Source organism: Dermacentor albipictus, chromosome 8, assembly GCF_038994185.2.
Source record: "Dermacentor albipictus isolate Rhodes 1998 colony chromosome 8, USDA_Dalb.pri_finalv2, whole genome shotgun sequence".
NCBI lineage: Eukaryota > Metazoa > Arthropoda > Arachnida > Ixodida > Ixodidae > Dermacentor > Dermacentor albipictus.
In genome coordinates, this window is record NC_091828.1 from 89,303,856 (window position 1) to 89,318,294 (window position 14,439).

Here is a 14,439-nt window from a genome sequence, read left to right on the forward strand (position 1 = left end):
GCTTATGGGGTTTTACGTGCCAAAACTACTTTGTGATTGTGAGGCACGCCGTAGTGGGGGACTCCGGAAATTTCGACCAATTGGGTTCTTTACCGTGCACCTAAATCTAAGTACACGGGTGTTTTCGAATTTCGCCCCCTTCGGAATGCGGCCGCCGTGGCCGGGATTCGATCCCGCGACCTCGTGCTCAGCAGCATAACACCATAGCCACTGAGCAACCAAGGCGGGTGATGCTTCCTGCTGCGAGCGTTACTTAGTAGGTGAACTTGGTTGGGTGACAGATTGGACCTTGGTGTGCTACTGGAACGCTTAAACACGCATCTCAGAAATAGCAGCCTAACGGTTTGCAACTTAAGCAAGAATTAGTTGCATCCTCCCCCACCCATTCAATTCATGCGATTCACGTAGCTGGTCTATTCATGTAAAAGCTGGAAGGTGAATCCTGCCCGTCACGACGACTGCACAAGCATCACCAGATGCCGTTCGCCTCTGCACATCGTGAACTATTTTTTAGAAAAACATATCTAGAAAAGTAGGCACAATAATACCACGAGCTTGGTGGCGACACCCACCGCTTCCTTTAAAGGAGACGCTCACAGCATCCGTCATTTCATCCATCTGCGGCGTCGCCGGCCGTACGGGTGAAAGCAAGAGAACAAAAAGAAGAACCAGAAAGCTCGCCTTCGAGCATCACTGGCAGTGGTGGCGGCATTGCGTAATATTGTCTACAAAGCCTGAACGGGGCCTTCTGTGTCGCCATCTCCGGAAATTCAATGAACACATACTCACGTTTAGACTATTTATACACTCGCACAATGCTTCGCTGTCTATATATAGATACCAAGTAGGGGGATCTGCTGAATTTTTTTTAATTTTCCGCTATTCCAATCGTACAAGGTAACGCTTTAAGAAACTTTGCTGCATTAGGCGTCGCATAGAAAAAATTTATTTATAAGATATGACCGCACGCCCTTCCCAGCTAATAAAAAAAATATTACGCCGCGCGTTTGTTGCCGAAACTCTCTATGCGTCACCCACGGTACTGTGGCGGGAAGGCGCGTTTCTGCAAGGTAAAACACGTGGTGTCGTTCCATCCAACACATTTCAGGACCCTCTTGCTATTTGAAACTTAGGCCCCGGACAGGTTCCGGTTTTGCTCAGATACGTAGCACGTTAAACGTGGCGAACAAGAAAGGTATTGGCAGCGATATCACAGCCCGCAGATTGTCAACATTCTTCCTCTGAACATAACGTCAATTTAGCAAGTCAAGGTTGTTTATGTTATACGTAAAATGTCATGCATTAATTCGTCTTGAAGCGTAATGAGCGTGTCTTTTGTCTCAAAATTTAAGAGCGTAATTTCTGCACAGCGAAAGAACTTAGCAATGCGCTTTCTTTTCCAGCGCGGGAGACCGATAAGGCCCGCGACCGGAAGTTTCTTGGTGCCGCACTCTCGCTTCTATTGCTGAGTAAGAGAAATCGTCTTAGATTTCTCTGCAAGAGGGGGGCGCGTTCAGACAGAACAATGCGGTCTGTTGCTTTTGATGCACCACTAGTGCCTTGATGGTGCTTGAAACCTTCGCGCACAGCAGTTTCATTAGTGCATCCGATTTGCGCACTTCTTTTGATGAAGTGTCTCCTCCTCTAACATGTTCACGTAGGGATCGTAGGTAGGCGAGCTAACGTCGTGCGTTATCAAAGTGGAAGCACTCGGTGACTTTGCCATAAAGCGGCAAAAGCTTGCATTTTTTTCGCCCGAAATACTCCTTGTTTCTATGAGATGCCCACTATTCGACGCCTGAATAAAGAAACGCTGATAGCTGAAGAACTGCTTTGACATGCTTGTACTGGCGCTTTTCTACAGAAAATGGCTAACAGTATTTACTCAATGGAAACCGAGGAAATGGCGATGCTAATTGTGGGGGTATTCAGGGTGCCTAGCCGTGAACAATTCCTATGCAGTTGGCTCCATTTACAATCGTAGCCCTTGTGCTGTCATTTTGCTGAAATAGTGATGCGCTATACGAGATCATCACAATGAGGTGCGCAGAGTCCTCTGTCAAAAGCAGTTCCAACGCCTTTCCGTATGTTCATTATGTGCGCATGTGCAATATCTGTGAACGTAGTCATGTAGACAAGGTTACGATCGGTATGTTCTTTCCACGCGCTGACGGCGTCGCAGTCTGTACAGCGCATGGAGACCTAAAACACAGCTAAATCAGCTGGTATGCACCCACAAAAAGGGCAATTGCGTGACGAGCACAATTTTCTGCCCTGGTTCTGGGTAGACCAAACTCCGAGAGGAAAATACACAAAGAAAAAAATGAAGCCTGCTTCCATGGCAATGGCTTTTTTGATGGGCGAGGGTGAAACGCCATGCCGCTTGTCGTCTGCTATGCACACCAATTTCTATGCAGGCGCCAACGGAAACCAACACCGCATGCGTTTAATTTTTCAGATCGTCTTCCTTTTTCACATTTACTTTTCTACCCGCTTCGGCTTCAAATTTTTTTCTAATTCCCCACATGCAAAGACAGAGCAATCATCGTGAGCGACTCGCAAACGACACGTACAAACCTACGAAAAGGCCGAATTTCTGCCGCAGCAGTGAAGATTCTAAAAGAAATAGCAAGACGCCAAGAACTACCCGACACCTAGGTCGCATGGACCCCAGGCCACGAACACCTGGCAGGAAACGAAGCAGCACATGCTGTTGCCCGAGAGCATACCAGCCGGGATTTCCTGCCGCACGGTCTCCGGAAAGCGACGAAGGTGGAGGACATTCCCATCAACTACGCCGTAATATTGCAACATTACCGACTGGAAAGAAGACAATATCCTCCACCTCATCCAACATTAAGCAGGGAAGAAGCCACCGCCCTCCGCAGACTACAAACAAATACGTATGTACATGGAATTGTCATGCACGGAATGCACCCCACCAAATTCTCATACCTATGCCGGTATTGTGACGTACCAGACCCGCTCCCCCACATGGTGCTGGTGTGCCCGCACCGCGAGAAAAACAGCGAAGATGATGCCTCAGAACCGCTACGAGCGATCGAAGAAACGTGGGAGGCAATGTTAAAGGCACAGAGCCTGGAAGATCAGTGAAGTCTAGTGGACCGGGCCCGGGCTGCAGCATTAGCCAACGGCTTTCTGGACTAAGAGAGCCGCCCACCTAGGGCGAAGAAAGGACACTTTCTCGCTGTTTCTTACAATAAACGTTCATTCCTCCTCCTCCTGCCAACATGTGTAACGCATCTGTATGAAAACCTATCTTTTTCTCTGCAAGACGTGGTTGCTGGCATGCCACGGACCTGTATTTCTGTATCGGCAAAACATAAGTAGGCAGCGAAATGTGGCTTATTCAATGTTTTTATTAGCAACGTATCGCAAAGCAAGGCATTCGAAATACAAAACAACAATGTACAGTTGAGTATCTCATTAGTCAGTACAAATGGGCGCAATCGGCACGGCGATCATCCATACGTAAGACAACTTTTTACAGTTTTTTCAAAGACGTAAGATAGGCACAGTGGCCATGCTTGTTTGCAGTCCACAACATACCTGTACGTCAGCAGTTTTACCGCAAAAGTTATTTGTGAACAAGAAAAACATTATCAAGAGCAGCAGACCTACATGTTTTGCATACCAGTAACACAAACTTCCTTTTTTATTCCATACAACGGCTATGCTTGCTAAACTAAATAACTTGCTATACCTAGTCAATTTTCAGCAAAGCTCTCCTTGTGCTAATTAGCCGATAAATATCTAACAAATTATGCTGAACATGTTTGTAGTCTTTTTTCATATCTGGTTTTCTTTCGACATACAACAAATAAGACAACTAAAGCCTGATTCAGATTTGTAACATTGCGAGCAAGCTATCAATACTAAATGCTCGAGAACATACTGCAGATGTTTCTTAATATTTGTAATACAATTCGCTTGTCAAACAGCAAATACAGGAGTAGCACGCGTCAATCGGTGGTTGATCGTCAGTAGAGTTTGCGCAAGGACAGACTGATGCACAAATGTATTATTAAACGCGCAGCTTCGGGACATTCACACATATTTTCTAAAAGCAACGCAAGTCTGCTGCATTCAATGCATCAGTGCAACCAGCTCAAGACAATTCTCTTTTGAATGGTTTTAAGGACCTCCTTCTAAAACACCTAATGTACATCACGCCCTTCAAAAAGAGCCTATAGAATAAGTTGCGTGCGACCTATTTGAATCACAGGACAGGCATTAAAGATGTGTCACGAGTCCCATCACTGACTGGAGGTCATCCATCATGAGAACTTTTGTGTGGGCTCAATAAGGAGGCGAAAGCTCTTCAACTTTCCTACAATACTTGTTTTCTTTCCTCATTAATTATATTCGCGACTATGGCGAAAGATCTCTCCCCTTGCACCTTTACTCTATTAAGAGGAGGAAGCTTTAGCTGAGGTGCTCCAATCTAAATACATGTAAAAAGATTATTCTTTTTTCTCGGCAACCACTCCAGTAAATTGACGAGATTTGTGGCATTTAAAAGAAAAACCTAAGTGTTGGTCTTGAATTTTTTATTGAGATCCTCAATTTATTCTTAAAATTTGGCCAAAGTTGAAAATTTTCAGAAAACAGAACTCTAACGTTTACAACTGCGTAACTGAGCAAGGAAAATTCATATCACAGTTTTGTGAAATGGATATGACAGTGCATCCAGAGCCGACAAAATTGCTATGTCACACATGAATCTAAAAAAAATTCAGCATCATAAAAATAGAGGTTTTGCAGAACCCTTGTACACAACGTAACAAGATCACGTAAGATATAAACTGAAATATAAACTGAGAGAGAGATATAAAATGAAACTTTCTCCGCTTCAAATGATATAATGGATGCAGTTTACAGAACCACGATATGTTTTTTTGATGCCCAGCTGTTAATTTATAAACTTCGTGCGTCTATCTTTCTCTAACTTTTGTATTGTTGAAAATTCTTGTCACAAAACTCATAACATAAATCGGCATTCCGCTTGCAGCAATTACGATAATTTTACTTTCTCTTTGAAATGCAACACAATTACTAAGATTGGTCTAGAGGTTATCTCAGAAAAGCGTTTTCGCGTTTTCCCCAGCTAAGGATTCCTCTTAATGAAACACCGAAGTCAAGAATTCTGAGCAACACTAGTACTTGCACATCATTGCAGAGGTAAGCTCAAGAAAATTCTAGCATCCCAAGACCAAGGCATAGTAGCTATGCGATAATCTTTGAAGAGGAGGGTGTAAGTGTGGGACCAATGATAGCTTACAGAAAGGTTACGTTGCGCAACGTTTGTGTACACATTGAAATACAGCTAAATATATTGAAAAGATGTGGTAATCAGGAGACTGCCCTACGAGCTATCGCAATTAAAAAAATATCAGTGAGAATTTTTTCTTTACATATCAAGCTTTTGGAGTTCAAGCTCAGGCCGTTTTGTGAGACCCAGATGGAAGTGATTTATGTGCAGCGTAAGACACGCAGTGCAGAACTACTGCGCAGCAGGTCTAAGCGACATTTATTAGAGCAAGATATTCATTATAGTACACTGCTGTTTAATTCGTCTTTTAGAAAAGCCGACACACTGCTGAATTGCGCGACAACGCCATAGTAGTCCGGAAAATTTTATCCGTGTCGTTAGAGGAAGCTCTTTATATAATGGAGCGTCACCTGGCACTCCAATAGTTTGCAGGACTCTGGGCTGACATGATACATCAACTGCTCTAATACTTCCCTCGTGGTATTCTTCCCGCAGCTCGTTAACTTCGCTGGACTGGCGATACCTTTGTGTATCATCTTTTAGTCGGTTGACGAAGCCTGCGGTTTCTGGTGAGTATGTTTTCCGGTTTTGACCTCGCTGCGGCAGTGTAGAAGCTTTAGCGACAGATACACCATCACAACATCTTGTCAGGCTAGTTGGCAAATTTTTGCCGACGTTGCACATTGTGTCAAGGAAAACTACACACAGGCATACAGGACAAGAACAGCGCCCTGTCTATGAGTGTAATGCGTGACATGCGTGCCATACAAGATCGCTTCACGTTTATGGAAACACAAGACGAAAAGCCCGTTCATTATCAAATTTCTCGTGACAAAAAGCGAAACTGTTTTCGCAAAATTGAACTTCTGGTCTATGTGGTGAGTTTTTTTCTATATTTCGTTGTAGAATTTGGAGTACAAATACGGCCCCACAATATAATAAGCAAAGGTGCAAGCTTTACTGCTGGTATACATTCATTATATATACATTCATGCGCCTACGTGGTTGTTCCGTGTAGCCTTCGTTCCTCCGTACTTTTATTTGGCGCCTTCGTTGTATACATCCATGTAACATGTTAAGCATTGCTCTTTTCTCAATAGCTGGCTCAGAATACTAGGCACCAGTTTTAGAGCTAGTTTTCTTGATCGATGAAAATTTTGATTTTTCTTGTGAAGGGCTAGGTAATTGAGCGTTCTACTTACTTTGGCTCGATTTCTCTGTGAAATACACATGAAAGCAATACGAACTTCGAATAGTTTAACGTTGCTGGGCAACTGAACATTGCTATTTTAGCTCTGGAAGAATTTCTGCTGCAAAGCGGCAAACAAGGCTTAGGGAGAAGACGGCAATGGGCGGCCAGAACTGTGTTCGTCGTAACCTATGCTGTAGAGCGAAGCGTCCACACGAATCCTGTGTGACTCATGGATTTACACGCGAACAAGCGCGCTTTTATACCGCATCAGGACTGACTCCGCGTACACCCCAGCTTGGTTATTCAAGAATGGGTTTCGCGCTTCCCCACTCTGTGTTTTCTGTGGTTTCATTGGCGACATCGAACATTTCATTTGGCTATGCCCTCAATTTGACACAGAAAAAAAAGTGATGGTCGACAACCTACAAAAAAAGCGGACTCACGCACAGGACCTTTGAAGACGTTGTTTTCCCCGGAGGGCCCGCGGCATTCAGGAAGAGAACGCAACGACTGCTGATAGCCTTCCTGCGAGACACGGGGCACATCGACACCTGGTGACACACCACTGATCTCAACTCGAAGGAGGATCAGGCGGAACAACTGCCGGCTACGTATGCCAGGCTAACCCCGCCTGCTTCAACATCACCACCACCACCACCACCACCACCACCACCACCAGCGCGACTTTAGCCAACGTGAATTCGCTCATTGTCAGCGAAAACTTCTCAGTTTTTTAGTTTAAGCTACAATCGGGAACAGCACACACCGCACGCGAGTAAGCAATAACGAAGGACTGACACGCACACGGTTTCATGACGCACGCGGTGCGAATTTCGCTACGTGACGTCACCGGGGCATGCGACGAGGAAAAGACAACGCTGGCTCCCCTCATGGCACTTGCGTCATATACTGCCAAGTGGTTTTTGTACGAAAATAAGAAAACACAGAAATTGGCAAGCACTGATAACTTGTTTTGCTTAATTTCATCGACCGGAGACCACGCTTCCGCTCCAGCATCAGGCACAGCCGACCACGACAGGGTCGGCGTAATTCGTTCCTGGGAAGTGGCCCGTGAACAGGCCGTAGCCACTATACATCTGCTCCCTTGTCAGGCCCGCCGGGACTCCCCATGCAGCGTCATTTTGTCATATGTAGCTACTGAGAAATAGGCACACAACCGGGTGGTAATGATTAAACAACAATTAAAACTGAAACCAAATTAAGCTGACAGCATGAAGAAGCGACTATGAAATGCCGTCCTTGTATGTACCAGTTAAAAAGTGAAGCGAACCTATGTCGGGGGGTGGCATAGGTAGCATGAACTTATATTTTAAAACGCGAACCGTCATTGCTACGTAATTGTTCTAAAAATAAACACGTATATGTATCTGAAATTTTGAATTATCCATAATACCCTTTACGACTGATAAGCGGGCTACACGGCTTGTCTGAACAGCTACGGTATGTTGCGACGCCCTTCCGTGTGGTAAACGGATGCATCGTGCGTGTTTATTTCTGTACTGTTGTAAAAACCATTTCTTTATTCACTCATAACAAAAGTACGGCTTATTCGCCGCAGTACATATTAGTTAGGCGGTGAAGCATACTAAAAGTGGGAGGGGGCCGTTATCAGCCAGCATAGTATGTCCCCTTATGCGACCTGAGAGGCGGCGGGTGCGCGAGTGTATAATTAAAGAACTCTTATTATGTCCAGTGACAGTGGCCCCTTTTCACTTTTAGTATGCTTCACAGCGAAGTATTATTGTATTGCGACAAGGAATCTCGTAAAAAGCCTGATTATGCAATATTCCTTTTGTAGCTTGCTACACCGCAATATAGAGGTACAAATAAGCATCGTGCAGTAAAGCATACTAAGAGTGGAAAGGGCACGTAGGTTTACACTGTGCTCATTATTTTCAATTGTGACATAATTTGCAAGTGCATCTGTGCTCGTGGTAAGCTTCATGGACAATCTTTTGTACATTACAAAGTCACATTGCAGGGAAGCTTACTAAAGCACATCGCCATTTTGTAACATTATTCACCTTCAATGCAGGAGCACAATGCGGATTCTTGCGATGATTTTGGCTCGACTGCACATGCTCTTTGAGAATTGATTAGTTGTTCATAAGTGCACTGGTACTTTACTGTAAACTGGAGGGCTCAAGTTGATATGGAAGCACAACTTTTATTAAGGGGACAAGATGTTGCCGAGATGGTTGCAGCACAGCTTTTTTTTTTCCGGGCACCTTTTCTACTTGAAGCTTCCATTGCAGTGTTTCGAGCCTCTTTGAACCGGCATATAGTGTATATAAAATTTGGACACTGATTGGGGACATCACCTAAGTTCATGCCTATCTATAGTAAAACGATGTAGCAGGACCAGACAAAATAAAAGAAGGTGGTGGGCTGCAGCAATACTAAGTGTTAAGTGGTGCTTTATCCTTTCCCTTGAGTTTTCTGTTATTGTGCTTTTTATGGATCCTCCGCAGTAAACACGCGAGTGCCGAACTTGAGCTTGTTGGTTTCAAGTCTCATGGTTGTTACTAACAGAACAGTACGATAAACGAACAAGGCCTTGGAGGCATCCGTTCACCTTGTTTGTCTCATGGTGCTGCTTCATAAGCACCGTGAGCATCCAGGCCAACTAGGAAGGGAGGTTTGTTGCAATTGCTACTGAACTGTATTGCCACCAAACCAGGAGTGCTCTCAATGACAGCTTTTGGACAGTAGAATGCTTGCACCCAGCAAAGTCGTAAGAAGGATGTACTCTGGACGTGCGAAGTAGGCTTTTGAAACTGGCAGCATTACTGAAGTGGCTTTGCCCATCTGTCCTTTTTATGGATACACATAGATGATTTCCTCTTTAGGAGGGATTGTTTCAGAGGTCATTACATGGCAACAGAGTTGGGTTTTTAGTAGCTTGTGTTTGCCCACTGTTAATAATCTCTTCCTTCTCCATTTCCCCTGTGAAGTGCCTACTTTTAGGACACAATGTGCTCTCCAGGCATGCATGCATTTTTAGCTTGTAAAGACGTCTATTACTTCTTGCCTCAAGCTGGTCCTGGCTGATGTCACAAGAAGGCATTGGGGAGTACGGCAATGTACACTTACAAAACACTGTTGATACCAGTGAAACCAAATGAATGGAGCTGCTGTTTTTTTTTTGTCCACTCCATCCTGGTTAGTTGCAATAAGTAATGTTCGATCAGAAGGCATATGTAGTTGGTCGTGCACAGCCTGCGCACCAAGACTTGGCATGTTATGACCTTAGCACATTTATATGTATAAACCTTCTGATGTGTTGATGACTTCCTTCTCTTTACCATACTTTGCCTGATGTAGCCAGCAAGTGGGTCAACCGGATGTTCAGCAGGCTTCCAACTAGTTTTCCCAGAGTCTCCTTTACCAGGGTGCTGCTCATAGATATCTGTTTTCTTGACCTTGAACTGCACTTCAACCATGGCCACACCGGCTAAACCTATAGCATGCGGTCAAAAAGTGCTACACATCATTTTGCTCCAAACTCATGACATATGCTACAAGGCCTTGATAAACACCCTCATTTATTTACGCCCTCATCATATTGTACGCAGCTTTGCATGATAACTGCAATGATTAACATCTGCTGGTTTTTCAGTGTTATTCTTGTCCAGTTTGCTGAACGCTATGCCGAGTGTTTCAAATGCAAAAGACTGCTGCCGGACAAGAAGTGCATAAAACAAGGGTTGCTATAACCACATATGTCACACAAAATGAAAGAAGGGCACTGAGTGTACAGGCGGTTTACTTCATATCCAACAAGCTTGGTTCTCCCTCTGCAAGTGGGTCAACTCAGCTTGCCCCAAAGACATGGCCTGTGACAAACTATGTGCAAGATGCTGTGTCTCCTGCAAAGCTGAAGATGTGTACACGATCCTGACACCCTGCAGCAGCTTCTACACTGGGCAAACAGGTAACTATAAAAACGAGTGCCTTTACTAACATGCTAATAACATGAAAACAGGCAGAAATTTGGCTATTCACTGGCCCCAACTGAGGGTGCAAGCTACTCTTCCACCAGGTGTGTGTTTTTCACAAGAACTGGAGCTATACAAATGCAGAAAAGAACAATGATGCTTGAATATAGTAGAGTTGCACTATATTCTGCACAAGCAGTGCTACCTGCACCACTGGTACCTTATAGGCACAATTTATGGCTGCACCACCATGCAAAGGCACTATAGTGCCTTTGCAATAGAAGTTAATTCAAAAATATATTCTTGAATTAGCTTCTATTTATTATATTTATGGTGGCCATATATTGCAAATGTCACATGTGTCATGCCACCAGCAATGGATAGCAATCTTTCAAGCTTGGGTGACAGAGGAGAAACAGCAAAATGCTACAATCACTCAAATGTAAAACAGCCTTGGACACCAAAAGACGACATCATATTGTACAAAATGAAAGGGCAAGACTCCATCTAAGAACGGTCTATGGCACCACATACTTGACATGGTGTAAAAAATGTTGACATGCCCTACCCATAAAGAAAAACCAACAAACACAGAAAAGCGCCTTAAAATGCAATGTGCAGAGTCTGAAACCAAGAAAAAACAATCCGAAAAATGTTTCGCTAAGTCTTTCAACGATTAAAATTGTCAAACTGTCTCATCACCTTTTAATGAACCTGCACAGCTGAAAAGGAAGGAAGGAAATCCCAATAGGAGGGGTGCAGAAAATGTCACCGAATAAATATACTTTGCTTACCAACGAAACTTGTGGTTTAGTTGTGGTCTGTGCATAAACTAATTGTGTATAAACTTTTCTTGTTTAGATTGGTTTAGCGGATAGGGAAAAAATAACCATGAGAGCACCAGGTGTATGCATAGTCTACGCACAAAAAGCCACTGCTTTCTTACTTCTTTTTCTCTCTACTACTATTCATGAGTATTTAGGTGCCTTAATAGCACTCCTAACATCCTACTGCAAAACCCAACATTGGGCAAGTTGTGGCATAAAGCAAATCGCAGTTTCACTCCTAATGTCAAACAATGATGCAGTAGCTGGCTAAATATGCGCAGGAAGCTTACTTCATGCAGTGTTTGTTGAAGAACACTTGCCAATGCAAGTCGGTAATCTCCTTAAAAAAGTCAAATAAGTAAGAGTCGTATCTATTTGTCGGAGCTGTGCCTCCCAGTGTTGAAGTGGAAAGACTCGGCTTTTCTTCCTCCTCTTTCATATCTGGACTTGGCCACTGGTCAACACCAAAACAACCCTTTAGCTTCTTACTGCTGAATTCGTTTTGGTTTTCTCAAATCTATATTTGGGCTACCCATTGCTAGGTCTCGCGCTTAATCAAAGAATGAATCAATTCTCAAAGAGCATGTGCAGTCAAGCAAAAGGAGGGGCACGAATCCGCATTGTGCTCCTGCATTGAAGGTGAATAACACGTACCATAATAGCGAATGTGCTTCCCTGGAATATGAATTTGTAATGTACAAAGAATTGTCAATGAAGCTTACCACGAGCACAGATGCACTTGCAAATTATGTCACAATTGAAAATAATGAGCACAGTGTAAACATATGTGCCCTTTCCACTCTTGGTATGCTTTACTGCACGATGCTTATTTAGGCTCCTGCATTGCGGCGTAGCAAGCTACTAAAGAAACATTTCATAATCAGGCTTTTTACTATAACCTTTCTCGCAATACACTAATACTTCTTGGTGAAGCATACTAAAAGTGAAAAGGGGCCACTGTCACTGGACATAATACGAGTTCTTTAATTATACACTCGCGCACCCTCAGGTCTCAGGTCGCCTAAGTGGACATACTATGCTGGGTGATAGCGGCCCCCTCCCACTTTTAGTATGCTTCACCACCTAGCTAAAACATACTGCGGCGAAGAAGCCGTACATTTGTATTGAGTGAATAAACAAATGGTTTTTACAACAGTACAGAAATAAACGCGCACCATGCACCAGTCTACCACACGGAAGAGCGTCGCAACATACGGTAGCTGATTCACACAGGCCGTGTAGCCCGCTTATCAAACGTAAAGGGTATTATGAGTAATTCAAAATTTCAGATACACCTATGTGTTTTTTTTTATTTCTTTATTTGTTTCCATTGCTAAAATACAATGACGGGGGCTAAGAAAAAAGCTGGAACGAGGCAGATTGAGGTGCCCTTAGCCCCCGTGTTACGTTGTGGCAGTGAGTAGCGCAATCGACCATACGCAGAGAACATTACATATAAATATTGATTACAATCATCAATCAAGAGAATTTTCTATAATGGAACAAACAAACAAGGAACAAAGAAATGGGATAAGGACAAATAAAAGCAATGCAGATAGTACGCACCACCTCATTACATACACTTGGCAATACGTAAATAAAAGTGAAAATCGCGTACACTTGACGATGCATAATTAAAGGTGAAAAGATACGATGGTCAATTAATATTGCAAAAATTAAGAGAAAGAAAATGACGAGCAAAAATTTCACGTTCAAAAAAACGTTCAAAAAGAAAACGTTCACACTCCTTGCGTAATAAGACTCCCAGAACTTCCACAATAGAAAGTGACTTACAACACACAAACGCAAAGAACGCAGTCATATGTCTCGTTTTCAACTCGGCCGTCATGCAAGTGACATATAGCGCGGAAAAATGTGCACATGCTGTGTGTTAGCGTCGTAAACTTCATACTAGGCAAGGAGCTAGCACACCACAATCCCGCGAGAGCCGCTAATGAGAGCAAGACAGGAGCACATGTCTGTGAACGCGCAAACGGAGCCCCTAAGCCACTCTGCTCCTTCGCCACCCCCGCTGCACGGCTGGACCACTCGTTTCAAGCACAGCACACCAAACACACATTCAGCGCTAAACAGTGGGCGGTCGACGCAGTTGCATTTACATGACTTGCAGCGAGCCGCACATCCCTCGATGTCCGTTAACCCATTAAGGACCAGCGTGACCATATGGTCACGTTAGTCTGCACGGTGGATTTCAATTAATTAAGATTAACAAAACGGCACCAAAATCGCCTTTGACATGCCGATTGACAGATTAGAGTCCCCTTTATGGATACCAAGTGTCAGCAGCTGTCAATCGTTTTGTGGGAGCCCCTCGCAGAGGCGGGAATAAGTATTGCTATACGAGTAGCGTCGCGATGCATCGCTCCAAAGGTTAAGTGTTTTTTTTCTTCACTACTTGCTTAAGCAATTGTTGGATATCGTTACCTCCATATTGCTCTTTGAATACGTGACCTCCGATGAGCATTTGGGAAAGAATTATGTTTGATTTATCCATGAACGAGTACGTTATCTTGTGCGTTGCCATATGGTCACGCTGGGCCTTTAGGATACCGAACTTTTTTTTTTTCAAACTGCATTCTCATCTCTTGCACGGCTGCTGGCGCGTTCCCACAGTGGTTATTTGTTATTTTATTGTCTGAATAGGTAGATGTTGGAATAAATAGCGAAGATATTGAAGAGGAAGATGACGATGTGTCAGTGATTTATATCGAGCTGCCAGATCTGGCAGCTCGATATAGGCTAGCACCTATTTGGATGAACACTCGGCCGATGAAGGCTCAGACAGGCTCATTGACAATCTAAGCGGGCGACAGCTATGAGCCGGCGCTGAAGCTGTTTTCTCCGACGGACGCAGCATTGGTGGATACGAGTCTGACCACAATGACCCCGTCGGGCAAAGTGAAGGAACATCAGAGGTGTCTTCTGCTGCAGTTCATGCGGCCATTCCTGCGAAATTATCCACTGCTTCTAAGTGGACGAAGGGTGATCTCCAGAAAAGCCTTGGCATATTTTCCGACCCAAACTTTGCTGCTTAAAGGGACTTTTCAGCTGTTGAGTTGTTCGAACTCTTTTTTGACGAAGCCGTCGTGGAGCTGTTAGTCGAACAAACAAGAAACGTTATTTTGAATATGCCTGATCCAAAGGTTA

At 43.9% G+C, this 14,439-nt stretch overlaps 1 long non-coding RNA gene across 1 annotated transcript in view; it reads right to left on the reverse strand.

The window, feature by feature from the left end:
* Positions 1-14,439, reverse strand: part of LOC135918236 (uncharacterized) — a 90,311-nt gene that overhangs the window by 49,745 nt on the left and 26,127 nt on the right. Inside the window, exon 3 of the long non-coding RNA XR_011507738.1 lies at positions 6,929-7,010. This is a non-coding gene — a long non-coding RNA (uncharacterized lncRNA). The remainder of the gene's footprint in view (positions 1-6,928; positions 7,011-14,439) is intronic.